General features: G+C 40.3%; 1 protein-coding gene across 4 annotated transcripts in view; it reads left to right on the top strand.

Annotated features, from left to right (window-relative positions):
* The window catches only part of LOC138447365 (olfactory receptor 3A2), a 106,155-nt gene that overhangs the window by 35,294 nt on the left and 43,761 nt on the right, over positions 1–27,100 (top strand). Inside the window, exons 2-3 of one of the 4 annotated variants that reach the window (XR_011259810.1) lie at positions 24,271–24,410; positions 25,658–26,414. The exons of 1 other annotated variant lie outside the window; for it this stretch is intronic. The gene's annotated coding sequence lies outside the window, so the exon portion shown is untranslated. Of the gene's footprint in view, positions 1–24,270; positions 24,411–25,657; positions 26,418–27,100 lie in introns of those variants that run through there. 2 more of the 4 variants (XR_011259811.1, XR_011259809.1) reach the window with 2 other exon arrangements.

Below are 27,100 nucleotides of genomic sequence, written 5' to 3'. Positions count from 1 at the left end.
ACATGAACACAGAAAGAAATATGTATATAATATTTAAAATATTTATATTAATTTATGTAAGAAAATAATTTATTAAATAAATAAATATTAATGTAAAATTAACAATCTAAATGTATGTAAATGTTTTGTTTAAAATATATACTAGTTTTTATGTTATAATAATAATATAAATATAATATTATATTTATATTTTATAAAAATAAATATTTTTTCATATTTCCTTCTACTTTCTCACCCAAGTGAGAAATTATACTCTATTAACAACTATTAATATTGTTATTATTTTGTAAAGAGGATATCACATTAATTTGTGTTAATCTTATTTGGGTAAATAGAAAGCTGAAATTGTAAATGATCTTTATTAAGGATCAGAGAACAAACTGAACTTAATTGTGTTTAGAAAGAGTATAAATTCAGAATCTAGAGGAAAAACCTCAGATGCCAGGTCATGACTTTCCATACAACTGGACCTTTGATTCCAACTTGTGAAGTATGTCAGAGTTGCCTTCCAAGAGTCATGGACTTAGGTTGTTGAATTTTCTCTGTGGATTCTTTTTAAAGACCTTTCATGTTCTGAGAAGTTTACATGAAACTGTAAATGCTTCAGGGCAATAATTTTTATTGAATATTTTCTTGTCTTAGAATGTGCTTTAGTGAAAATGGAATTAGTAGTGTTGGTTGGATATTGTAATATATTGCTAAATTAAGAACATAGTTTATTATGAATAAACCTAGAAGACTTTGTTAAATAATATAATATGTATTATGGTTCTGAGCTATAAGAATGCTATAGTTTGTAAATGTGCCCTGGGCAAAAATTTTGCATCAGTGTTGAACTGCCTTCTGAGGGCAATCTTTATGTCTTCTAGCTCAGTTCAGTTCAGTTCAGTCACTCAGTCATGTCCAACTCTTTGTGACCCCATGAATCGCAGCATGCCAGGCCTCCCTGTCCATCACCAACACCCGGAGTTCACTCAAACTCATGTCCATCGAGTCAGTGATGCCATTCAGCCATCTCATCCTCTGTTGTCCCCTTCTCCTCCTGCCCCCAATCCCTCCCAGCATCAGAGTCTTTTCCAATGAGTCAACTCTTCGCATCAGGTAGCCAAAGTACTGGAGTTTCAGCTTTAGCATCATTCCTTCCAAAGAACACCCAGGACTGATCTCCTTTAGAATGGACTGGTTGAATCTCCTTGCAGTCCAAGGGACTCTCAAGAGACTTCTCCAACACCACAGGTCAAAAGCATCAATTCTTCGGCGCTCAGCTTTCTTTATAGTCCAACTCTCACATCCATACATGACCACTGGAAAAACCATAGCCTTGACTAGATGGACCTTTGTTGGCAAAGTAATGTCTCTGCTTTTGAATATACTATCTAGGTTGCTCATAACTTCTCTTCCAAGGAGTAAGCGTCTTTTAACTTCATGGCTGCCATCACCATCTGCAGTGATTTTGGAGCCAAAAAAATAAAGTCTGACACTGTTTCCACTGTTTCCCCATCTATTTGCCATGAAGTGATGGGACCAGGTGCCATGATCTTCCTTTTCTGAATGTTGAGCTTTAAGCCAACTTTTTCACTCTCCTCTTTCACTTTCATCAAGAGACTTTTTAGTTCCTCTTCACTTTCTGCCATAAGGGTGGTGTCATCTGCATATCTGAGGTGATTGATATTTCTCCTGGCAATCTTGATTCCAGCTTGTGCTTCTGCCAGCCCAACGTTTCTCATGATGTACTCTGCATATAAGTTAAATAAGCAGGGTGACAATATACAGCCTTGACGTACTCCTTTTCCTGTTTGGAACCAGTCTGTTGTTCCATGTCCAGTTCTAACTGTTGCTTCCTGACCTGCATACAGGTTTCCCAAGAGGCAGGTCAGGCGGTCTGGTATTCCCATCTCTTTCAGAATTTTCCACAGTTTATTGTGACCCACACAGTCAAAGGCTTTGGCATAGTCAATAAAGCAGAAATAGATGTTTTTCTGGAACTCTCTTGCTTTTTCCATGATCCAGCGGATGTTGGCAATTTGATCTCTGGTTCCTCTGCCTTTTCTAAAACCAGCTTGAACATCTGGAAGTTCACAGTTCACGTATTGCTGAAACCTGGCTTGGAGAATTTTGAGCATTACTTTATTAGCATCTTCTAGCTCACATCATTCTAAATAAGTTAAATCCGACATTTTAGACTATGTAGACCTGCTTCCAAAACTGCTGTTTTAAGTTTAAGAGTTGAGTCACCCATAACAGTAGAGTAAAGAACATGTATTAGTATCTCTGAAACACATACACAGAGTGTACTATCAGATGTAGAAAATTTGCAATACAGAAATCAAGACTGCTTGGAAGGCAGACCCTACAGAAATAATACCAGTTTCCCCAAAATTCTGAGGGTCTTCCTAACAGAAACAACTTGTTGATTTTTTTTAAATTTTTTTATTTTTTTAATTTTAAAATCTTTAATTCTTACATGCATTCCCAAACATGAACCCCCCTCCCACCGCCCTCCCCATAACATCTCTCTGGGTCATCCCCATGCACCAGCCCCAAGCATGCTGTATCCTGTGTCAGACATAGACTGGCGATTCAATTCTTACATGATAGTATACATGTTAGAAGCCATTCTCCCTAATCATCCCACCCTCTCCCTCTCCTTCTGAGTCCAAAAGTCCGTTATACACAGCTGTGTCTTTTTTCCTGTCTTGCATACAGGGTCGTCTTTGCCATCTTTCTAAATTCCATATATATGTGTTAGTATACTGTATTGGTGTTTTTCTTTCTGGCTTACTTCACTCTGTATAATCGGCTCCAGTTTCATCCACCTCATCAGAACTGATTCAAATGAATTCTTTTTAATGGCTGAGTAATATTCCATTGTGTATATGTACCACAACTTTCTTATCCATTCATCTGCTGATGGACATCTAGGTTGTTTCCATGTCCTGGCTATTATAAACAGTGCTACAATGAACATTGGGGTACATGTGTCTCTTTCAGTTCTGGTTTCCTCGGTGTGTATGCCCAGCAGTGGGATTGCTAGGTCATAAGGTAGTTCTATTTGCAATTTTTTAAGGAATCTCCACACTGTTCTCCATAGTGGCTGTACTAGTTTGCATTCCCACCAACAGTGTAGGAGGGTTCCCTTTTCTCCACACCCTCTCCAGCATTTACTGCTTGCAGATTTTTGGATCGAAGCCATTCTGACTGGTGTGAAGTGGTACCTCATTGTGGTTTTGATTTGCATTTCTCTAATAATGAGTGATGTTGAGCATCTTTTCATGTGTTTGTTAGCCATCTGTATGTCTTCTTTGGAGAAATGTCTATTTAGTTCTTTGGCCCATTTTTTGATTGGGTCGTTTATTTTTCTGGAGTTGAGCTGCACAAGTTGCTTGTATATTTTTGAGATTAGTTGTTTGTCAGTTGCTTCATTTGCTATTATTTTCTCCCATTCCGGAGGCTGTCTTTTCACCTTGCTTATACTTTCATTTGTTGTGCAGAAGCTTTTAATTTTAATTAGATCCCATTTGTTTATTTTTGCTTTTATTTCCAGAATTCTGGGGGGTGGATCATAGAGGATCCTGCTGTGATTTATGTCGGAGAGTGTTTTGCCTATGTTCTCCTCTAGGAGTTTTATAGTTTCTGGTCTTACATTTAGATCTTTAATCTATTTTGAGTTTATTTTTGTGTGCAGTGTTATAAAGTGATCTAGTTTCATTCTTTTACAAGTGGTTGACCAGTTTTCCCAGCACCACTTGTTAAAGAGATTGTCTTTACTCCATTGTATATTCTTGCCTCCTTTGTCAAAGATAAGGTGTCCATATGTGTGTGGATTTATCTCTGGGCTTTCTATTTTGTTCCATTGATCTATATGTCTGTCTTTGTGCCAGTACCATACTGTTTTGATGACTGTGGCTTTGTAATAGAGCCTGAAGTCAGGCAAGTTGATTCCTCCGGTTCCATTCTGATTTCTCAAGATTGCTTTGGCTATTCGAGGTTTTTTGTATTTCCATACAAATCTTGAAATTATTTGTTCTAGTTCTGGGAAAAATATGGCTGGTAGCTTGATAGGGATTGCATTGAATTTGTAAATTGCTTTGGGTAGTATACTCATTTTCACTATATTGATTCTTCCGATCCATGAACATGGTATATTTCTCCATCTATTAGTGTCCTCTTTGATTTCTTTCATCAGTGTTTTATAGTTTTCTATATACAGGTCTTTAGTTTCTTTAGGTAGATATATTCCTAGGTATTTTATTCTTTTTGTTGCAATGGTGAATGGAATTGTTTCCTTAATTTCTTTTTCTACTTTCTCATTATTCGTGTATAGGAATGCAAGGGATTTCTGTGTGTTGATTTTATATCCTGCAACTTTACTATATTCATTGATGAGCTCTAGTAATTTTCTGGTGGAGTCTTTAGGGTTTTCCATGTAGAGGATCATGTCAGCTGCAAACAGTGAGAGTTTTACTTCTTCTTTTCCAATTTGGATTCCTTTTATTTCTTTTTCTGCTCTGATTGCTTTGGCCAAAACTTCCAGAACTATGTTGAATAGTAGCGGTGAAAGTGGACACCCTTGTCTTGTTCCTGACTTTAGGGGAAATGCTTTCAATTTTTCACCATTGAGGATAATGTTTGCTATGGGTTTGTCATATATAGCTTTTATTATGTTGAGGTATGTCCCTTCTATTTCTGCTTTCTGGAGAGTTTTTATCATAAATGGATGTTGAATTTTGTCAAAGGCCTTCTCTGCATCTATTGAGATAATCATATGGTTTTTATTTTTCAATTTGTTAATGGGTGAATTACATTGATTGATTTGCAGATATTGAAGAATCCTTGCATCCCTGTGATAAAGCCCACTTGGTCATGGTGTATGACCTTTTTAATGTGTTGTTGGATTCTGATTGCTAGAATTTTGTTGAGGATTTTTGCATCTATGTTCATCAGTGATATTGACCTGTAGTTTTCTTTTTGTGTGGTATCTTTGTCAGGTTTTGGTATTAGGGTGATGGTGGCCTCATAGAGTGAGTTTGGAAGTTTACCTTCCTCTGCAATTTTCTGGAAGAGTTTGAGTAGGATAAGTGTTAGCTCTTCTCGAAATTTTTGGTAGAAGTCAGCTGTGAAGCCGTCTGGACCTGGGCTTTTGTTTGCTGGAAGATTTCTGATTACAGTTTCAATTTCTGTGCTTGTGATGGGTCTGTTAAGATTTTCTATTTCTTCCTGGTTCAGTTTTGGAAAATTGTACTTTTCTAAGAATTTGTCCATTTCTTCCACGTTGTCCATTTTATTGGCATACAACTGCTGATAGTAGTCTCTTATGATCCTTTGTATTTCTGTGTTGTCTGTTGTGATCTCTCCATTTTCATTTCTAATTTTATTGATTTGATTTTTCTCTCTTTGCTTCTTGATGAGTCTGGCTAATGGTTTGTCAATTTTATTTATCCTTTCAAAGAACCAGCTTTTGGCTTTGTTGATTTTTGCTATGGTCTCTTTTGTTTCTTTTGCATTTATTTCTGCCCTAATTTTTAAGATTTTCTTCCTTCTACTAACCCTGGGGTTCTCCAATTCTTCCTTTTCTAGTTGCTTTAGGTGTAGAGTTAGGTTATTTATTTGACTTTTTTCTTGTTTCTTGAGGTATGCCTGTATTGCTATGAACTTTCCTCTTAGCACTGCTTTTATAGTGTCCCACAGGTTTTGGGTTGTTGTGTTTTCATTTTCATTAGTTTCTATGCATATTTTGATTTCTTTTTTGATTTCTTCTGTGATTTGTTGGTTATTCAGAAGTGTGTTGTTCAACCTCCATATGTTGGAATTTTTAATAGTTTTTCTCCTGTAATTGAGATCTAATCTTAATGCATTATGGTCAGAAAAGATGCTTGGAATGATTTCGATTTTTTGAATTTATCAAGTTTAGATTTATGGCCCAGGATGTGGTCTATCCTGGAGAAGGTTCCATGAGCACTTGAAAAAAAGGTGAAATTCATTGTTTTGGGGTGAAATGTCCTATAGATATCAATTAGGTCTAACCGATCTAATGTATCATTTAAAGTTTGCGTTTCTTTGTTAATTTTCTGTTTAGTTGATCTGTCCATAGGTGTGAGTGGGGTATCAAAGTCTCCCACTATTATTGTGTTATTGTTGATTTCCCCTTTCATACTTGTTAGCATTTGTCTTACATATTGCGGTGCTCCTATATTGGGTGCATATATATTTATAATTGTTATATCTTCTTCTTGGATTGATCCTTTGATCATTATGTAGTGGCCTTCTTTGTCTCTTTTCACAGCCTTTGTTTTAAAGTCTATTTTATCGGATATGAGTATTGCCACACCTGCTTTCTTTTGGTCTCTATTTGCGTGGTATATCTTTTTCCAGCCCTTCACTTTCAGTCTGTATGTGTCCCTTGTTTTGAGGTGGGTCTCTTGTAAGCAGCATATAGAGGGGTCTTGTTTTTGTATCCATTCGGCCGGTCTTTGCCTTTTGGTTGGGGCATTCAACCCATTTACATTTAAGGTAATTATTGATAAGTATGATCCCGTTACCATTTACTTTATTGTTTTGAGTTCGGGTTTAAATACCCTTTTCGTGTTTCCTGTCTAGAGAATATCCTTTAGAATTTGTTGGAGAGCTGGTTTGGTGGTGCTGAATTCTCTCAGCTTTTGCTTGTCTGTAAAGCTTTTGATTTCTCCTTCGTGTTTGAATGAGATCCTTGCTGGGTACAGTAATCTGGGCTGAAGGTTATTGTCTTTCATCACTTTAAGTATGTCTTGCCATTCCCTCCTGGCCTGAAGAGTTTCTATTGAAAGATCAGCTGTTATCCTTATGGGAATCCCCTTGTGTGTTATTTGTTGTTTTTCCCTTGCTGCTTTTAATATTTGTTCTTTGTGTTTGATCTTTGTTAATTTGATTCATATGTGTCTTGAGGTGTTTCACCTTGAGTTTATCCTATTTGGAACTCTGTGTTTCTTGGACTTGGGTGATTATTTCCTTCCCCATTTTAGGGAAGTTTTCAACTATTATCTCCTCAAGGATTTTCTCATGATCTTTCATTCTGTCTTCTTCTTCTGGGACTCCTATAATTCGAATGTTGGAGCATTTCATATTGTCCTGGAGGTCTCTGAGATTGTCCTCGTTTCTTTTAATTCGTTTTTCTTTTTTCCTCTCTGATTCATTTATTTCTACCATTCTATCTTCTATTTCACTAATCCTATCTTCTGCCTCCGTTATTCTACTATTCGTTGCCTCCAGAGTGTTTCTGATCTCATTTATTGCGTTATTCATTATATTCTGACTCTTTTTTATTTCTTCTAGGTCCTTGTTAAACCTTTCTTGCATCTTCTCAATCCTTGTCTCTAGGCTATTTATCTGTGATTCCATTTTGATTTCAAGATTTTGGATCATTTTCACTATCAATATTCGGAATTCCTTCTCAGGTAGATTCCCTACTTCTTCCTCTTTTGTTTGGTTTGGTGGGCAACTCTCCTGTTCCTTTACCTGCTGAGTATTCCTCTGTCTCTTCATCTTGGTTATATTGCTGCGTTTGGGGTGGCCTTTTTATATTCTGGTAATTTGTGGAGTTCTCTTTATTATGGAGCTTCCTCACTGTGGGTGGGGTTCTATCAGTGGCTTGTCAAGGTTTCCTGGTTAGGGAGGCTTGTGTTGGAGTTCTGGTGGGTGGAGCTGGGTTTCTTCTCTCTGGAGTGCAGTGAAGTGACCAGTAATGGGTTATGAGACATCAAAGGTTTTGGAATAATTTTGAGCTGCCTGTATATTGAAGCTCAGGGGAGTGTTCCTGTGTTGCTGGAGAATTTGAGTGGTATGTCTTGTTTTGGAACTTGTTGGCCCTTGGGTGGAGCTTGGTTTTGGTGTAGGTATGAAGGCATTTGATGAGCTCCTATTGCTTAATGTTCCCTGAATTCAAGAGTTCTCTAATGTTTTCAGGCTTTGGATTTAAGCCTCCTGCTTCTGGTTTTCAGTTTTATTTTTACAGTAGTCTCTAGACTTCTCCATCTATACAGCACCGATGATAAAACATCTAGGTTAAAGATGAAAAGTTTCTCCACATTGAGGGACACTCAGAGAGGCTCACTGAGTTACAAGGAGAAGAGAAGATGGAGGGGGTAGTTAGAGGTAACTGGAATGAGATGCGGTGAGATCAAAAGAGGAGAGAGCAAGCTAGCCAGTAGTCACTTCCTTATGTGTGCTCTATAGTCTGGACCTCTCACAGGTATTTACGGAGTTATATGGGGAAGAGGAGAGGGTGGAAGTAGACAGAGGTGACCAGGAGGATAAGAGAGAGGAATGAGAAGGAGAGAGACAAATCCTGCCAGTAACCAGTTCCTTAGGTGTTCTCCACCGTCTGGAACACACAGAGATTCACAGAGTTGGATAGAGAAGAGATGGGGGAGAAAAGAGACAGAGGCCACCTGGTGGAGAAAAAGGAGAGTCCAAAGGAGGAGAGAGTGGTCAAGCCAGTAATCTCGCTCTCAGGTAAACTTGGGTAGTGAAGTTTGGGTTTTTAAATGTACAAAATTGACAACAAAAACCTAAGAGCAAAGATTAAAAATCTAGAGTAGAGGTTGGATTTTCAAAAATACAATATTAAAGAAAAGAAGCAGAAGGAAAAAGGAAGAAAGGAAAAAAGAAAAACAATAAGAATTATTTAAAAAAAAAACACACACAAAAAACCACCAACAACCGTCCAAAGACTATATATGGTGTTTGCTTTAAAAAAAAAAAAGTCTTTTTTTTTAAAAATAGTAATAGTAGGTTATAGAAATAAAAATTAGAGGAGAAATAGAAGACTTAACAATGAAAAAAAAGTTAGAAAAAAAAGAAAAAAGAAACAAAACAAAACAAAAAAAAAGGAATGATTTTAAAAATAGTAAAAATATATCTAGCCCTTCTCCGATGTTGTGGGCCATGTGGGATCACTTCCAAGGTGGTTCCCTCTGTTTAACTTCTTCTTTATGCTGGTTTTTTAGGCTCACTAGTTCAGTCGCGCTGTGGGAAGGGGGGATGCTGTAAACAAATAGCACTGTCGTGTGCACACAGTGTCTCAGCCCCGCTTGACCTGTCCCTTCTCGCGGCACACAAACCGCTCCGGCTCTATGATGCTCAGCTGGGAACCGTCTGGGGCCGGCCCTAGGCTGCGTGCACTTCCCTGGTCCAAGCCGCTCAGGTTCGGCGCTCAGGCAGCCCTCAGAGGTACAGATTCGGTTGGGACTGCGCTCTGTGCCCTTCCCAGGTCCGAGTAGCTCAGGAGTTTGGGGAGCGCGATTGCCGCGGCTTTTCACCTTTTCTGCCACTGCTGCTCAGCTTTCTGGGTGGACCGCTGGCGCCCCCCGTGAGGCCGATGGTGACTGTCCAGCACCCCCAGAAGTCTTAGCAAAGGAGCCTGCTTGCAGTTAGGCAAGTAAAGTCTCTCCGGGTCTGCACTTGCCCCTTTCCGGTCCTTATGGCTCTGGCTGCCTGTCCCCAGCGGGGGATGGTCTGCAGCCGGCTTTTTCTGTTCCGTCCTTTGTTCTGTGCTCAGTCCTGTTTTGAAGACAATGGTCTGCTTTTCTGGTTGCCTGATGTCCTCTGCCAGCCTACGGAAGTTGTTTTGTGGAGTTTGCTCGGTGTTGAAATGTTCTTTTGAGGAATTTGTGAGGGAGAAAGTGGTCTTCCTGTCCTATTCCTCCGCCATCTTTACTCTTCCTCCAACTTGTTGATTTTTGTTTTCAATCAAAACATTCGAAAATATAATCCCACAGAAAAGGATAAAATGACAGGTCACCTGGAAAAGACATATTAAGAAACAGGTAGGATTAAACTTGGTTTTAAGATTCACATTGCTTTACAATTTAAAATTTGAAGGAGAAGGCAACATGGGAACTAGAATACTTTAAAATCACACATCTGAACAATGTTAGGACTTCATAAACATACTTGGGATGGGGGACTCTTTGGCATGCTCTTTTATATAGAACTGATAGAGAAGCATGTGTTTGAAACCACAGTCATGAAAGGCATAAAATAGAGAAGGAAAACACATTACTTCAGAAAGAATATATCTAAAAGAAAGTGGCATTCAACCCAAAGGAGTTGACAAGCAGCGGATGTGAAAAACTGAATCCTCAAATATATAACTTAAGTAGTTAAGTACAATGAAAAAAGTTTACTAGATGATTAAAGACACCCTAAGACAGAGAACAGAGAAGGCAATGGCAGCCCACTCCAGTACTCTTGCCTGGAAAATCCCATGGACAGAGGAGCCTGGTAGGCTGCAGTCCATGGGGTCACGAAGAGTCGGATATGACTGAGCGACTTCACTTTCACTTTTCATGCATTGGAGAAGGAAATGGCAACCCACTCCAGTGTTCTTGCCTGGAGAATCCCAGGGATGGGGGAGCCTGGTGGGCTGCTGTCTATGGGGTCGCACAGAGTCGGACACGACTGATGTGACTTAGCAAGACAGAGAAGTCGGGTTGAGTTCTGCCTCTGGGAACTGTCTGAGAAACCAGCTTGGTTCCTCATCCACCTCTCTGCGTGTGATCACACACACCGCATTCTAGCGCCCCTGAGACTTGACTTATAGAGGCTCTTAGGCTCTGTACCACCATACGTTCTTGGAATGAGATCTTCCTCACACTTGGGAGAAGAGAGAAGAAAGAATAGGAGATCAGGAAAAAATATAAGAAAAATAAGAAAAAGGAAAAATAAGAACATCAACTGCAGAAATGATGAAACATCTGAATCTGCATAATTTGAAATACTTTTGCAGTGACTGAGTTGAGAACGTGGAATTCAAAGGAGGTGTCTATTTCAGGTCTGGGTTGAAGGGATGCAGCAGGAAGTCTGCCTCTCTGTGAGCAGAACCTCAGCGGAAGTCAAGATTTTGTAAAGGCTTCCAGGAAGCCTCAGAAGTCTTGTGGCAGACTTGGAATTTTCCCCGGGTGTGATCTTTGAAAGTTTGAAAGTCCAAGGCAGTTTTACCTGGATCTCTAAATCAGGAGGGCCCCAGTTGACATCTGTCAAGCAATTTTTTAAAATTATTATATAACAAAAGAATGTATAGGTCAATTGTATCTCAATAACATTGGGGATTAAAAGACGCTTACTCCTTGGAATGAAAGCTATGACCAACCTAGATAGCTTATTCAAAAGCAGAGACATTACTTTGCCAACAAACGTCTGTCTAGTCAAGGCTATGGTTTTTCCAGTAGTCATGTATGGATGTAAGAGCTGGACTGTGAAGAAAGCTGAGCACCGAAGAATTGATGCTTTTGAACTGTGGTCTTGGAGAAGATTCTTGAGAGTCCCTTGGAATGAGATGGCTGGATGGCATCATCGACTCAATGGAAGTGAGTTTGAGTGAATTCCGGGAGTTGGTGATGGACAGGGAGGCCTGGCGTGCTGCGATTCATGGGGTCGCAAAGAGTTGGACACGACTGAGTGACTCAACTGAACTGAACTGAAAACTGGGGAGAAAGAATGGAAGATAGTGTAGTAAAATGACAGTAATAGGATTATGAGTATTTTCTTCTTTGTATTTTAAAAATAATAGCTGGTTCAAGATGGTAATGAAGGAAAATCCTGAACTCTCCTCCCACAGACACACTGAACCTACAGCTTCAGATGGAACAATTTCTTCTAAAAATAATAGCCCTTATTTCCTCCAATGGTTTTTACCTAAAGAATTAAAATCATCTATGGACATTTTAAATTCTTATATTATTATAATATACATAATATCATAATATATTATATCATAATGTATTAATTATATAACAATATATTAATATATTTATACACAAAGTATATGTATTAATAATATATATTGTATATTATAAATATAACAATGTTATTATTATAGATTATAATATGTTATTATATATTTATATATTATGTATAATAATTATGTAACTATTATATATAATAACATTATAATAATATATTATATATAATAATATAATATTATATTATACTATTATATATATAGTAAAGTTTTCCAGGAAGCCTCAGAAGTCTTCTATTATATATAATATGCGTTATATAGATTATTATATAATTATTATAAATAATATTATATTATATATAACTATAGCTATATAACATATGTATAATATATTAACATATCATTTATAATTAAATAATTATTTTATTATATAATTTTCATATATTAATTAATATATACTATATTAATATTATCTAATAATATAATAATAAAATTATATTGTATATTTATAATATATTATAATATATAATAAAGTTATATATTATATTATATGTTATTATGAATATATTATATAAGGTATATAATATTATATAACTAATATATAATTATAATATCAGTTCAGTTCAGTCCTCAGTTGTGTCCGACTCTCAGCAACCCCATGAATTGCAGCACACCAGGCCTCCATGAGTTCACTCAGACTCGAGTCCATCGAGTCACTGATGCCATCCAGCCATCTCATCCTTGGTCGTCCCCTTCTCCTCCTGCCCCCAATCCCTCCCAGCATCAGAGTCTTTTCCAATGAGTCAACTCTTCGCATGAGGTGGCAAAAATACTGGAGTTTCAGCCTTAGCATCATTCCTTCCAAAGAAATCCCAGGGCTGATCTCCTTCAGAATGGACTGGTTGGATCTCCTTGCAGTCCAAGGGACTCTCAAGAGTCTTCTCCAACACCACAGTTCAAAAGCATCCATTCTTCAGCACTCAGCCTTCTTCACAGTCCACCTCTCACATCCATACATGACCACAGGAAAAACCATGGCCTTGACTAGACGGACCTTAGTTGGCAAAGTAATGTCTCTGCTTTTGAATATGCTATCTAGGTTGGTCATAACTTTTCTTCCAAGGAGTAAGCGTCTTTTAATTTCGTGGCTGCAATCACCATCTGCAGTGATTTTGGAGCCAAAAAAAAATAAAGTCTGACACTGTTTCCACTGTTTCCCCATCTATTTCCCATGGAGTGATGGGACCGGATGCCACGATCTTCGTTTTCTGAATGTTGAGCTTTAAGCCGACTTTTTCACTCTCCTCTTTCACTTTCATCAAGAGGCTTTTTAGTTCCTCTTCACTTTCTGCCGTAAGGGTGGTGTCATCTGCATATCTGAGGTTATTGATATTTCTCCTGGAAATCTTGATTCCAGCTTGTGTTTCTTCTAGTCCAGCGTTTCTCATAATGTACTGTGCATATAAGTTAAATAAGTAGGGTGACAATATACAACTTTGATATTTAATTAATTATATATTATAATATATTATATATTAATATTATAGTGATTATAATTATTACAATTATAATAAATATATTAATAATATAATTTAATAATATAATTATAATATATTATATAATAATCTCTTATTATATATTTAACTATTATATATAAAAATAGGTAAAATAATCTGTGGACATTTGGGCTTCCCTGATAGCTCAGTTGGTCAAGAATCCACCTGCAATGCAGGAGACCCTGGTTTGATTCCTGCGTTGGGAAGATCCGCTGGAGAGTGGAGAGGCTACCCACTCCAGTATTCTTGGGCTTCTCTTGTGGCTCAGCTGGTAAGGAATCTTCCTGGAATGTGGGAGACCTGGGTTCAGTCCCTGAGCTGGGAAGATCCCTTGGAGAATGGAAAGGCTACCCACTCCAGTATTCTGGCCTAGAGAATTCTATTCACTGTATATTCCATGGGGTCGCAAAGAGTCGGACATGACTGATTAACTTTCACTCACATGGACATTTAATGAGATGAGGGCAGAAACTTTGGAACACTGTATGTGTTCCTATTATCAAGTGGTTGATTACCAGTAGAACCAATAAAAGATTTACAGTTAGTGTGACAAAATTCACTAATGGGGATTTAAACCTGGTTGGCAGAACTCAGTGATATCCACCCACAAAATGGACTCACCCACAAGAGACTTGTACTAGACCCAGAAGTTCCTGCCTCTATGATGTCAAGATCAAAGTTTTAAAATCATGTGACAGGGAAAATAAAGAGGCTCTGAAAGACTAACTCTATCTCATAGGGTTTACAAAAGAGGGTCACAAAAGAGATGCGAGGTGGGTGTAAATGCACGTGAAGTGTCGAACAAAGATGCTATCACTCCGTTTTTCCCCTCTTAGTGCTCGGCGGCAACTGCCTGCGCTTCTCTTTTCCTCCACTGCCACCCAGTTCTCCAGCAGTTGTCATCATGGGTTTTGAAAACCTGAAAAGCCCTGCCCACCTCTGGGCACTGAATGACTCCTTGGCGGACAAGAGCTACATCTGGGGGTCTATGTCATCAGAAGCAAACATGGCAGAATTTGAAGCCGTCTTGAGCCCACCACCTCCTGACTTGTGTCATGCCATATGTTGGTATATGAAGTGAAAGTCACTCAATCACGACCCCACGGAGTGAAGCCCAACAGACTCCTCTGTCCATGGAATTCTCCAGGCAGGAATACTGAAGTGGATTGCCATTCCCTTCTCCAAGGGATCTTCCCAATCCAGGGACTGAACCTGGGTCTCCTGCACTGGCAGGTGGACTCTTTACTGTCTGAGCCAGCAGGGGAGCCCAAGGTACAATCACATCCAATCTTACAAAAAGACCAGCCTGCCAGGGGTGAAGAAAGCTTTGGACAAGTATGGCCCTGCTAATGTGGAAGGCACCACAGAAAGTGGAGCTACAGATAATGAAGATGATGAGGACATTGATCCCTCTGGATCTGAGGAGGAGGAGGAAAGTGAAGAAGCCAAGAGGCTAAGAGAAGAACTTGCACGGAATGAGTCAAAGAAAGCCAAACAACCATCACTTGTTGCCAAGTCTTCTGTCTTACCAGACATGAACCCTTGGGATGATGAGAAAAGTATGGAAAAACTGGAGAAGCGTGTCAGAAGTATTCAAGCAGAAGGCTTAGTCTGGGCATCTTCTAAACTAGATCCAGTGAGGTATGGAATTAAAAAACTTCAAATACAGTGTGTAGTTGAAGATGATGAAGTTGGAACAGATACACTGGAGAAGATCACTGCTTTTGATGAAAATGTGCAGTCTATGGTCATGGCTGCGTTCAACAAGATTCAAAATCCATTGTGACTCAGTGCCCTTAGATAACAGCTTGAAAGACAAAGAGAGAGAGAGAGAGAGAGAGAGAGAGAGGGAGAGAGGCAGGGGGAGAGAGAGAGACGCTATGATAGAGCAGGTCCTCCCATTCTCATACTTTCCCAAGAGCCATGCTCCCCTCCCCAGGGTTATGCAAAGCCCACAGATAGAGTTTAAGTTTGTGCTGTGTGTGCTGAGTCACTTCAGTAGTGTCCAACTCTTTGCAACCCTATGGACTGTAGCCCACCAGACTCCTCTGTTCATGGGATTCTCCAGGTAAGAATACTGGAATGGGTTGCCATGCCCTTCTCCAGGGGATCTTCCTGACCCAGGGATTGAACCCTCATCTCTTTGGTCTCCTGCATTGGCAGACAGGTTCTTCATCACTAGCAGCACCTGGGAAGCCCAGAGTTGAGCTTTGGACCTGATGTTAACCCAGAGAACACAGCGGGCTTTCCCACATTGCTCTTTGGAGGCACTGTCAGCCCATTAGCTGACATCTTACCACCACCCCACTCCACCCAGGACTCTATGAAGCTGGACCAGCACAGAAGCTTAAGGAATTCATATTTGCTCCCAGTGCTCTAAATCTGGACTCCTGCAGGCAAGGGTCAACAAAGGAAGGTCAGTAGACAGCAGGGAGAGCCAAGCTGAATATTCTGAATACATGGTTCTCATTGGGGCAGACTTAATGGAGGACACAGGAGAATGCTTAAAAGCTCTAAAGCATGTTCTCAGTGATCCTGAAAGATCTTGTTAAACCAATAAAAGCTTGCAAAGGGGTTCAGCAGAAAAGTTCTTTGGAAAATCATCTCCTCAAAAAAAAATTTGGGGGGTCATGCTGGATCTTTGTTACAGTCTGTGGGCTTTGTTTTGTGGCAGCTCATGGCTTCTCTTTTTGTAGAGCATGGACTCTAGAGCATGCGGGCTCAGTATTTACGGCGGGCAGGCTCTCTAGTTGAGCATGGGCTTAGTTGCACCATGGCATGTGGGATCTTAGTTCCCCGACCAGGAATTGAACCCATGTCTCCTGCATTGGAAAACAGATTTTTAACCACTGGACCACCATGGAAGTCCCATCCTCCTCAATTTTTAAAATAAAGAATTAGGGTTATCACTGCAGAAAACTGAATTAAGACTCTAGAACCAACTTCAAGAACTTTACCATTTTTAACTTTACCAACTTTGCCATTGTTGACCAAGAAATAGAGAAGGCTGTAAATAAGAAAGAGTTTATTTGAGGTCTTAGGAGCTGCAGTCGTGGAGACACAGATTTGGGTAAAATGAGGTTTCAGGGAAGAGAAAGGGGCAGGGGAATTAGAAAGGCAAAAGCCACAATGTTGTTAAAGTTGTCTGGCAAGAATCAGAATTAACTTGGATGTAGTTCAATTGATAAAGAATCTTCCCACAATGCGGGACACCCAAGTTCGATCCCTGGGTAGGGAAGATCCCCAGGAGAAGGAAATGGCAACCCACTCCAGTATTCTTGCCTGGAGAATCCTACGGACAGAGGAGCCTGGCGGGCTACAGTCCAAGAGGTGGACACGACTGAAGTAACTAAGCACTCACCGATGCAAGAAAGTATTTGTCTGTAAGAGAGAGTTTGTTAGGAGTTATTTAGGGCACAGGTCCAATAAGTACTTTGAGTTTCTGAAATATTGGGCAAATCTTCTGGTTGTCTGCAGTAAGACAAAAGAGTATGTCTGAGATCCATTCTGAGAGTGTGTTTGTAAGTCCAATTTGTTCGTAAGCCCAACAAAGTTAGTTGTGTTACCCAACTAACACAATAGGCTGTATAGACTGTACTGTAATAGGTTTATAATAAAGAAAACCTTTTTAATCTTACAATACCTTGAAAAGTATGGTAGTACGGTACAGCAGCTGGCTTCAGGGCCTGGAATCGAGTGAACAGGCAGGAAGAGTTACTGGTTGGAGGAGGGAGGGGAGGTGGGAGATGGTAGAGTTGAAGGATCATCAGTAACAGGAGACAGAAGGCAGGATGCAGTTTCACTCACGCCCGATGGGATGGAGCACACGTTCGCATCTTTGAAAGTTCAAAGCTTGAAGGTGTGTATGTAGGGAACTTACTGTAAATGGTCAAAGTTCAGACTCCATCTGGGTTGCGACATTCATCGTCACACTTCTTCAACGGCCTCCTGGCTCCATTTGAGAGAGCTCTCTTAGCTATATAACTCCATTTTGATTTTCCTTCCACACTATGCATATATATTATGTGGATATCTTGTTTAAATGCAGGTTTTGATGTAGAAGGTTTGAGGAAGGCCTGTGATTGTGAATTTCCAACAAACTTTCACATAACACAGATGCTGCCGGGTAGCAGACCACACTTTGAGTAGAAAGGTCTAGAGGATTTACAGAAAAGGTTGCAGAAAAAGGAAGAGAAAAAAATTAGAGATGATGAATTAAAAGATAAGGAAAAAGCTATAATAGATATTTATTTTTCTAATAGCATTCATTCTCTCTTAATTACATGCCCTGTTTCCTGTAGTGTCATTATTCTTTCTTCCATGTGGATGTAACTTCAGTTGTATCTGACTCTTTGTGACCCTATGGACTGTAGCCCACCGAGGCTCCTTTGTCCCTGGGATTCTCCAGGCAAGAATAGTGGAGTGGGTTTCCCTGCCCTCTTCCAGGGGATCTTCCCAGGGATAGAACTTGCACCTCATGTCTCCTACATTGGCAAGCGGGTTCTTTACCACTAGCACCACCTAGGAAGCCTATATATATATATATATATACATAGAATTCATATAATACGTATTCTCTTTTCCTTACTATGCTTCCAAGATTCTTCCAAGTATTCAGGTATGGGTTTGGTTTGTTGACCTAAAACAAATAGACTGCCAGACATTTCTCCAGCAAAGATGGGTTAATTCAGGATCAGCAGAGAACTGCAGTTCAGAGTTTGCAACCATGGAGAGCCAAGTGCAAGTCCCCCTACGGCAACGGAAGGAGAATAATATCATGGGGGCTAAAGGAAGTTGGGAGGGCTGTAGCAAACAAAGAATTCATTGCTTTTCATTGGCTGAGTCCCTGCTAGAACAGGAGTCTTTCTTTCTGTTGGGCTCTGGATCCACACAGGGCTGGAGAGCTCCCCCTTCTGGTCTCCCAACTCTATCAATAGATGAGTTTTCTGTTTATAAATTTTTAACAACTTCATGTTCATGACTGTATTACACCCTATTGTATTAATGTACAACAGAATATTTTTCTATTATATTGATGATGGACATTTGGGTTTTCAATGGACCATTATGAATAATGCTTCTGTGGACATTTTTTATGTGTGTGCCCATGGATGCTCTTGTCTTGAGCATAAACCTAAGAGTGACGCTGCTGGGTTATAGGGTATGTACATTTTCATCTTTATTAGATACTGGCAAAATGATCTTCAAAGATGTTGCAACAACTTGCATTCTCATCATAAATTAAGCATTATAAATCAGTGAGGGTGGAGCAGGGAATGGATTATTCTCTCCTGTTGAGGCTATTGATTTCTCATTTGAAAAATAAAGACCTCCTGGATGTATATATTACATTACACGATGTGCCAAAATAAATGCAGGATAGATTTAAGAGTTAAATACAAAGCTCCAAATTTTAAAAACCCAAGAGAACAAATAAGTGACTATTTATATAATTGTCAACTATAGCAGGCATTCTAGGCATGTAAGCAATGGAAGAAGGCATGAAGGAAAAGATCAATAGATCTGACTACATAAACATTTTAAAAATATATGTAAAAATTACCGAAATTAAAAGACAAGCAACAAATTTGGGGAAATATTTGCAGAAAATATGAAAATGTTAATATATTTAACCTGTAAAGATCTAATAGAAATCTGAAACAAACTAAAAAATAAAAATATTGAAGTGAAAATGCTGACATCTCACTGAATAAGCCAAGAACATAAAAGACAATTTACAAAAGAGAAAAATACCATGTTTAGTAGAAGGAAATACTCAGCTTCACTATGAAACAGAAAATGCAAAGTAAAATTTTAATATATTTTTGCCTCTCAAATTTGAAATGATTAAAAATAATTAATATTTGTGACGATGTGGTAAAATGGATATGGACAACTTCTAAATGGAGATTAAGGCATCACCTTTCTGTTATGAGATAGTTTAACAACACAGATTAAGAGTCTTAAAATATTCATATCTCATTAAATATCCACTTTATGAGAGTAAAATATTATATATCTTGAAATAAATTTAATAAAAACAGGGAAACTCATTTTTTAAGAAACCTTCAAAACTTTTCTTTAGAAATAACACTTGAATGAATGGATAGACCATATCATGGAAAGATCCTATACTGTAAAGCTTCCAACCCCAAATTAGAAATTCAACAAATTCTAAGTAAAACCCCAATGGTAGAAGATTCCAGTGAGAAAAATGATTCTATAGCTAAACTGGAAGAGAGAACATGTGATACTTACCAACTATTAATAATTTGGGAGGAAAGAGTAATGAGAATGCAATGTGAATATGAGGTATCAGACCTGTGGGTCCGCTCCACAGCTACAGTGGCTGAAACACTGTGGCACAAGCACAGAATGGTGTAACAGAATATAAAGTTGTTCAGAAGCAGAGATCAGTGTACGCGAACATTTAATATTTGACAAAAGCATTCTTCAAGTTATTGGGAACTGTCTTGGGAGCACAGGCTATAGAGTTAAAAAACGAGGCAGTGCAGGGAAATCAGGTTCCTCTGGAGTGGACTGAGACATTTGGGGGTCTTTTGGAATGGTGGCACGATCCCTGGAGTTCCTCTCGACTTTCCTGTTGAGAGCGCCTCCTCTTGAGATGCGACGGGAACGCCGGGAATCCTTTCCCGACGAAACAGGGAAAGGAACCCTCATCTTCAGCGGAGGAGGGGGAAACGGGGCATTGTATCCCTATATCAAATCATGTACTAAAATTTTGGATGGAAAAATGGGAAACATAAAAAATAAAATTATAAAATACATAGTAGAAAAATAGATGACTATTTATATAAACTTGAGATGAGGAAAATAATTTCAAGTATGGCAGCAAAGAAAGATGTCATAAAGTAAAATATTTATATACTTGACTACAGAAGATAAAAGTTTGTGTGTCAAAAACACAATTCGCATTAATGTGAGGCAAATATAAATAAGGAAAACAGTTGCAGCTAAGAGTTAATACTTGCACTCAAAGAAGAAGAAAAAGAACCTTTACAATAAAATGCAAAGTAGAACAGTAATGGGAAACAGGGATTATCACATTGTAAAGATTTCAGTCCCCAGCCTTTTTGGCACCAGAGACCAATTTCATGAAGACAGTTTTTTTCCACAAAAAACAGGAGTGTGCCGTGTTCAGGTGGCAATGCAAGCAATGGTGGGGATGGTTCAGGTCGCAGTGGAAGTGATGGGGAGTGCTAGATGAAGCTTCACTCACTTACCTGCCCACCACTCACCCCCTGTTCTGTGGCCCAGTTCCTGGGGGTTGGGGGATCCCTGGTTTAAATGATAATACCTGAAGTTGCTTAAGGTCTGGAAAGGGGCCTTCTTGCATTGAATTGGCAGAACATTCAAATGTTACAATGCATCTAGTTGATAATTTGTCAATATTCATAAGAGTTGAAGATATATACATGCCTACGGTCCAATCAAGGAAACAGCTGTGCAGAGACATATAAAACTTTGCATTTAATAATGGAAAACTGAAAGCAGTCTAAAGGGTTAGGATAGAGTTGATTAAGGAAATCCTGATGCAGATATAAAATGATACAGCCAATACATACAACAGAGTAGGCACATTTATTTAATATGGGATTGAAGAAAACCAGGCCGTGATGGAGGAGGGGTGGGTGGACAGGAGAGTTTTGGGGTGTGACGAGGATGGAAGCACACAATGCCAAAAGTCAGAAAAAAGTGAAGAAATGGCGGCAAGTGTGTGCAGAGAGGCTGAGACTCACACCCAGGCAACCTTGTTTTGAACACATCTTCCCTCTATTGGCACCTTTGTTAATGAATCTTGTTAATGACACTACTGAAACCATCTATCACTAATTGGCCTCCTCCAGCCTCCTCTCTAAGGTCTGATTTCTTTCTAAAGGAAAGCAAAATCTTTGCTGGGTGTCCCTTCCCTCTGGCCTTGTTAGCAGAGATGGAGAAGACAATCAGCAAATCCCCAGCCACCTCTCAGCCAAGTTGTCCTGAGCTCTCATTTGGGAGCTAATTAGAGGATTCTGTTTGTGGAACATTCGAGGACTTCAATTCCCATCCCCGTCACCGCTGTCTCGGTGGGAAACTTTGTGAGAAAGATGGATGGGTGGGTGAACATCCATGAAGATGGCTGAACCTCCTGAGGCTCCGCTGAGCTCGAGAAGTTAGCAAAGTGTTTTGGGACCCAGGGAATTAATCAGGCCCTCTTCCAGGTGTCCACGGCAGGGCAGAAGCTTCCATTGTTCTGAGTCTTTCACTAGTTCATTCAAGGGAAGTGAGGGCCACGGTGATACAAAGGACATTAACACTGACCGGGCAAGGCTGGAGTTTGGGGCAGTAAGTTCCTGTTCTGGTGCTTTCTAGCATGAGGTCACAAACTCTAGAAAGATGCAACTCAAAACCCCATGGATTTTTAACACCTTCTACCTTATACTTGTGGTGCTGGTTTAGTCTCTAAGTCACATCCAACTCTTGTGACCCCATGGACTGTAGCCCACCAGGCTCCTCTGTCCATGGGATTCTCCAGGCAACAAAACTGGAGTGGGTTGCCATTTCCTTCTCCAGGGGATCTTCCCAACCCAAGGATTGAACCTGGGTCTCCTGCACTGCAAGTAGATTCTTTACCCAGTAAGCCACCAGAGAAGGGCCACCGAGGAACATTATACTTATCAACACACTAATTCTGTATTTCAATTTATTTAATTCTCAGAATAATCATTTGAATTGTGTGCTATGATTCCCGTTTCATAAATGAGAAACTGGGGCCCATGGAGGGTAACTGATCTGTCCAGTGTCACATAGCTAATAAATAGCAGTGTCTGCCCAGAAGCCAGGCCTCCCAACTTCTGGGTCCACTGCTGACCTCGCTTGACCACCACTAGTTTAATGCAACAAGGAGCATGGGTTGCTCAGCTTGCTGCCCGGCACGTGGAGGAAGCTTGATTCATATTTGCTTTTCCATATATCCTGGCCTGGGCAACTATTAGTAAATACCAAACAAAGGTCTGAAGTCTTTTAGGGCCTTAATATCCTAATCTCTTCAGATCCTACAAACATAAACTCTGAAAACAAGTGTAGATGTTTTCTGGCTGATGTTCCAAGATTCCTTCCCAAGTTCACTTCTTTCCGTTTCAGTGACCTCTGCCTCTCGGGCTGTCACATCTCTGCCTCGACCACTGCTACTGCCTCCCGTCTGGGCATCTCTCCAGTTGCCACAGCCCAAGAACCAGCCTTTATTCATCAGAGCTTCACTATGCATGAGTTATTCCTGGACATAACCTCCTGCTCTCAATCGTATCACCTGTCCATTTAATTGAATTACCTAAGGCCCCCTTTTTCCCCATAGCCTTCGGTATCCTGTGGGAGGAGGGGGTCTGAGTATTTATCATATAATAGATGAATGAAAAAAGGTGCAAGATATGTGGAAGGAAGGAATGGCTTCGAAAGCTCATGTGGCCTTAAGTAGAAGAGGCTGGGTTAGAAAGCAAGTCCCTGGATACCCTAAGGTTCTCTTCTCTAAGCTGTCGTGCCTTTCCCATTTCCAAGACTCATTACGCTGAGAGTCAGCATCACTCTGTTTAGTTCAGAAGTCTTTGGTGATTTCTTAGAGGCAGTCATGGAGGAAAGCAAAAATACTGGGCTGTGAGTCAGCACTTGCAGGCTGCCCTACTAACTAACCCTATATGCATCCAAGCTCAGTAACTCAGTCGATCTGATTCTTTGTGACCCCCATGGACTGTAGCCTGCCAGGTTCCTCTGCCCATGGTATTTCCTAGGCAAGAATACTGGAGTGGGTTGCCATTTCCTTCTCCAGGGGATCTTCTCCACCCAGGGATCGAACTGATGTCTCTTGCGTCTCCTGCACTGACAGGAAGATTCTTTACCACTGGACCACCTAGGAAGCCCTACTAACCCCATGGCCTTTGGAAAATCACTTAGCTTCTGTTTTTTTTTTTTTAATTTGCAAAGTGAAGATAATAAAAGCTGGCCTTCTTATTGATATTTTCTAATTCTGGTCCTTGTTGTGGATGATACTCCTCTGTGCAGATGCAAGATTCAAATGAGAACACAGATTTCAAAGTGCTCTGTGAATATTGTTATGTGCCAGTAGTATAACAAGGAATCATACTACTTTCATAATTTTCTTGGGTTCTAACAGTGCCTTTGCCTCTGTGACACATATGGTGGGCCTCTAGATAGTGACATGGGTGTGGGAGAAAGAAGCAATGTGAAAATGTTTCTGAGAACTTGTCCAAGGAGGCATATGTGTTATAGATGCTTATGGTTTATAAAATGACATTAGCTGAGCTTAGCAGATGGATCCTGGCTGTCCTCAATAAGCTCACATTTGTGTTGAAGGCCAAGAACATTTGGAACAAGTTTCTTTGGATGTGAGTTTTCTGAAGTCAGGGTGGCTGGACCAAAATATCTCCAGAGGTTTCTTTAAGCTCCTAGAGGCCATGACCCTATATCTGCATCATAAGGAATCATGAAAATCTACATGAGTCCCCACCAAAATGAGTCACTACCTTTGACTGGAATTACATAAAAAAGATTCAAAACTAGGCAGCAGTGCAAGGGTTTTCGGGGGAGGAGGTGTGCTGGTGCCGGTGTAAGGTAGGCATTCGTGTGGAATGGAGGGTGAAAATTGAATTTTCAGGGCCAGGAGATGGGACAAGGGGAAAGGTCCCCTGGGAGTATTTTCTAACGCTAGAGATGCTTGGGTTTGGCTTTCATCTCAGAAGAGGCAGCATGGATAAGATGACCAATGGCTACTTTATGTCTCTCTGGAGCCTGTGAATCTAAATCAAGTGAAGCCAGTGGCCTTATATTGGATGGATAAGCAACTTACTTTTTTTTTTTCCTCAAAGATGAGGATGACAGAGGACACTTTGAAGGCTGGAGAGAAAATACTGCAGTCGATTCATTTTACTCCTCCCACTCCCGTATCCACCAATAGAATTTATTTAAAAATTTTCTATATTACAGAATTCAGTGACTGTGTGCTCCATCTCTCAGTCGTGTCTGACTCTTTGCGACCCTGTGGACTGCAGCCCACCAGACTCCTCTGTGCGTGGGATTTTCCTGGCAAGGATACTGGAGTGGGTTGCCATTTCGTCCTCCAGGAGGTAGTCTTGACCCTGGGATGAAACCCGTCTCCTGCGGCGATTCCATTGGCAAGTGGATTCTTTACCACTGAGCCACCTGGCAAGCCACAGAATTCAGTGAGAAACTTCAAATAAGAGTAAACGGAGGGACTTCCCTGGTGGTCCAGTGGTTAAGACTCTATGCTTCTACGTCTGGGGGCATTGTTCAATCCCTGGAACACTCCCCTCACCAAAATAAAAATCCTCATTCGTCCCAGTAGGTCATTCTATAGGATTGCAAGTAAAATAACAAACAATATGAAAAAAAAAGAGTAAATGGAGTAGAAAGTGAAAGTCCTTGTGCATTTCCCACCCCTCTGCCCAGTCCAATTCTCCTCTGCAGTGGAAATCACCACCTAAGACTCGGGGGTTGTTCCCCAGCCCTTTTTTGCTCGATACACAGTACATGTCACATCATTACCACTTTGTAAATTCAGCAATATGTGCTGTACATCTTTTCATGTCAATATATTCATTCTTCTTTTTAAACAAAAATACGCTTTTCATTAAAATTATTTATACCACATATGAATTGCTCATATTTGCAGAGCAGAGTTAAACATTATTCACTTCAGGACATCACTTAAAGAAAGACACTTTGTCATACTGATTAGCACTCATTTATTATTGTCAACCCACCCTCTTAATGTGTTCCAAGTTGAATGGATCCCACTTTTGGATGTTGCAGGCTTTCAGAACCCTGGGGCTCCAAGCTCCAAGCAGCTTTTGCTAATTAAAAGTTCTCTTCCATTCCTTTGCAAGAGGGAGACACTTCTGGTTCTAACTTCAGGCAGTTTCTCTTAGTTCTGGGGGAGAAATGACATTGCAGTTCACACATAAAATCCAGAAAGTTTCTTCCTGTTAGGGCTAGCTCAATGACTGACTATATCCTCAGAAGAAAGCTTCTCTTTCTTTTTTTCTTTTCCCTTCATATCTTAAGATCTTGGGTTTCGGGCATTTAGAAAACATCTGGCCAGTTCACTGACCTCCCATGTAGAACACACATTTCCTATCACAGGTGAGGAATACCAGTTGATGGTTATCAGTTCCTAGTAGCAGTTGATTGATCCATGAGATGGCTTTATGCACTCAGCACTGTGCTGTGAATTTGAAGACATGTATAATAGAAAACATGGTCCTTGTCATTAAGGAGCTTACAGTCTAGTCAGGGAGAGCCAAAAAATAGCTGCAAGGAATACAGAAATGATGATGATGTCTTTCTTGCTTAGCAGGGCACACCCTTTCGGAGGAGATAACGCACGTGCAATAAAAGTGAAGAGAGGCATGAGTCTCCTGACAAAGAAAAATCCTCACTGAGCTAGAGGCTGTGGCTGAGAAAGACTGAGGGGAGAGGCCGGGAAGAAATAAGTGACAGAGAGACATGACATCCCCAGCGAAGGTCTGCATGTGATACAGTGGTCATCAGAAAGAAATCGGATGACGTGGAGCGGGATAGACACTGCGCCAGGGGCTTAATCAGGCATCGTGGGTGGCCTGAGTGCGGAGGGGCCCGCCACCAACCACTGGCAGGGGAACCGGACCTGATGTGGGAGACAGCTGTCTTCAGGAAAAATAGAGAGAGTGACGGTGGGAACCTTCATTTGACTGGGGAATATTCTCAGACACCTTGAGGGGCCAAGCTGCCCTCCTCATCAATTAATAAGCGTGTTAGGTAAGGTCCCTCTTCTCAGACTTCCAACGTGTGGACCAGGAAGTGTCTGAAAGATTCACGGAAAAAAAATTCTAGAAACAGTCACAACTGCATGTGAAATCAACTCTCATTCTAGTCACTGTTCTTCCATGGGTTTCCTTACTTTCGTTCTTTTGGTAAAATCTTGGTTTCCAGTACTCATTCAGTGGTAACTTGCAAACTTCTATTTCCCTTCGTTTTTCACCTTTACTGATTTTCTATACATATTAGATAGAATGCCCTCTTATAAATCGGTGTACTTTGCCAGGAAAAATAAACACTAAAGTAACTATTCTGAATGCTGCTTCTCAGGAGATTAATGATGACCCACTCTTGAGTTTTCAGTAGAGAGGCTGGGGGAGAGAGTTCACACAGTGACGTGAAAATGTGTTTTTCCCACTCATGGTTAGTCAGGATGGGGACCCTGGTTTTAGGAAGAGGTATTTGATAGTGTTGCTCTAAAGAAGATGCTGGAAGGTACTCTGACAGGTCTCCACATCCTGCTCCCAGGCTATGCCAAACCTTAATTCCACAATCATGGGTTTATTTCCTGAAGAAGAATCTTTTTAAAAAACAGACTCGATGCATGAGTGCATACTCAGTTGCTTTAGTTTGTGTCCAACTCTTTGTGAGCCCATGGACTGTAGCCCTCCAGGTTCCTCTGTCCATGAGATTCTCCAGGCAAGAATACTGGAGTGGGTTGCCATGCCCTCCTCCAGAGGATCTTCCCAACCCAGGGATCAAACCCAGGTCTTCTCCATCTCCTGCATTGCAGGTGGATTCTTTACCATTGAGCCATAAGGGAAGTCCCCAGACCCAATACTCTGATACAGATATGCTAGTTGCTCAATTGTGTCTGGCTCTTTGAGAGCCCATGGACTGTAGCCTACCAGGCTCCTCTGTCCATGGGATCTTCCAGGCAAGAATACTGGAGTGGGTTGCCATTCCTTCTCCAGGGGATCTTCCCAACCCAGGAATGGAA

This window comes from Ovis canadensis, chromosome 11 (genome assembly GCF_042477335.2).
Source record: "Ovis canadensis isolate MfBH-ARS-UI-01 breed Bighorn chromosome 11, ARS-UI_OviCan_v2, whole genome shotgun sequence".
Classification (NCBI taxonomy): domain Eukaryota; kingdom Metazoa; phylum Chordata; class Mammalia; order Artiodactyla; family Bovidae; genus Ovis; species Ovis canadensis.
Note: the sequence above shows the minus strand (reverse complement) of the source record. Positions and strands in the feature narration are given on the sequence as shown.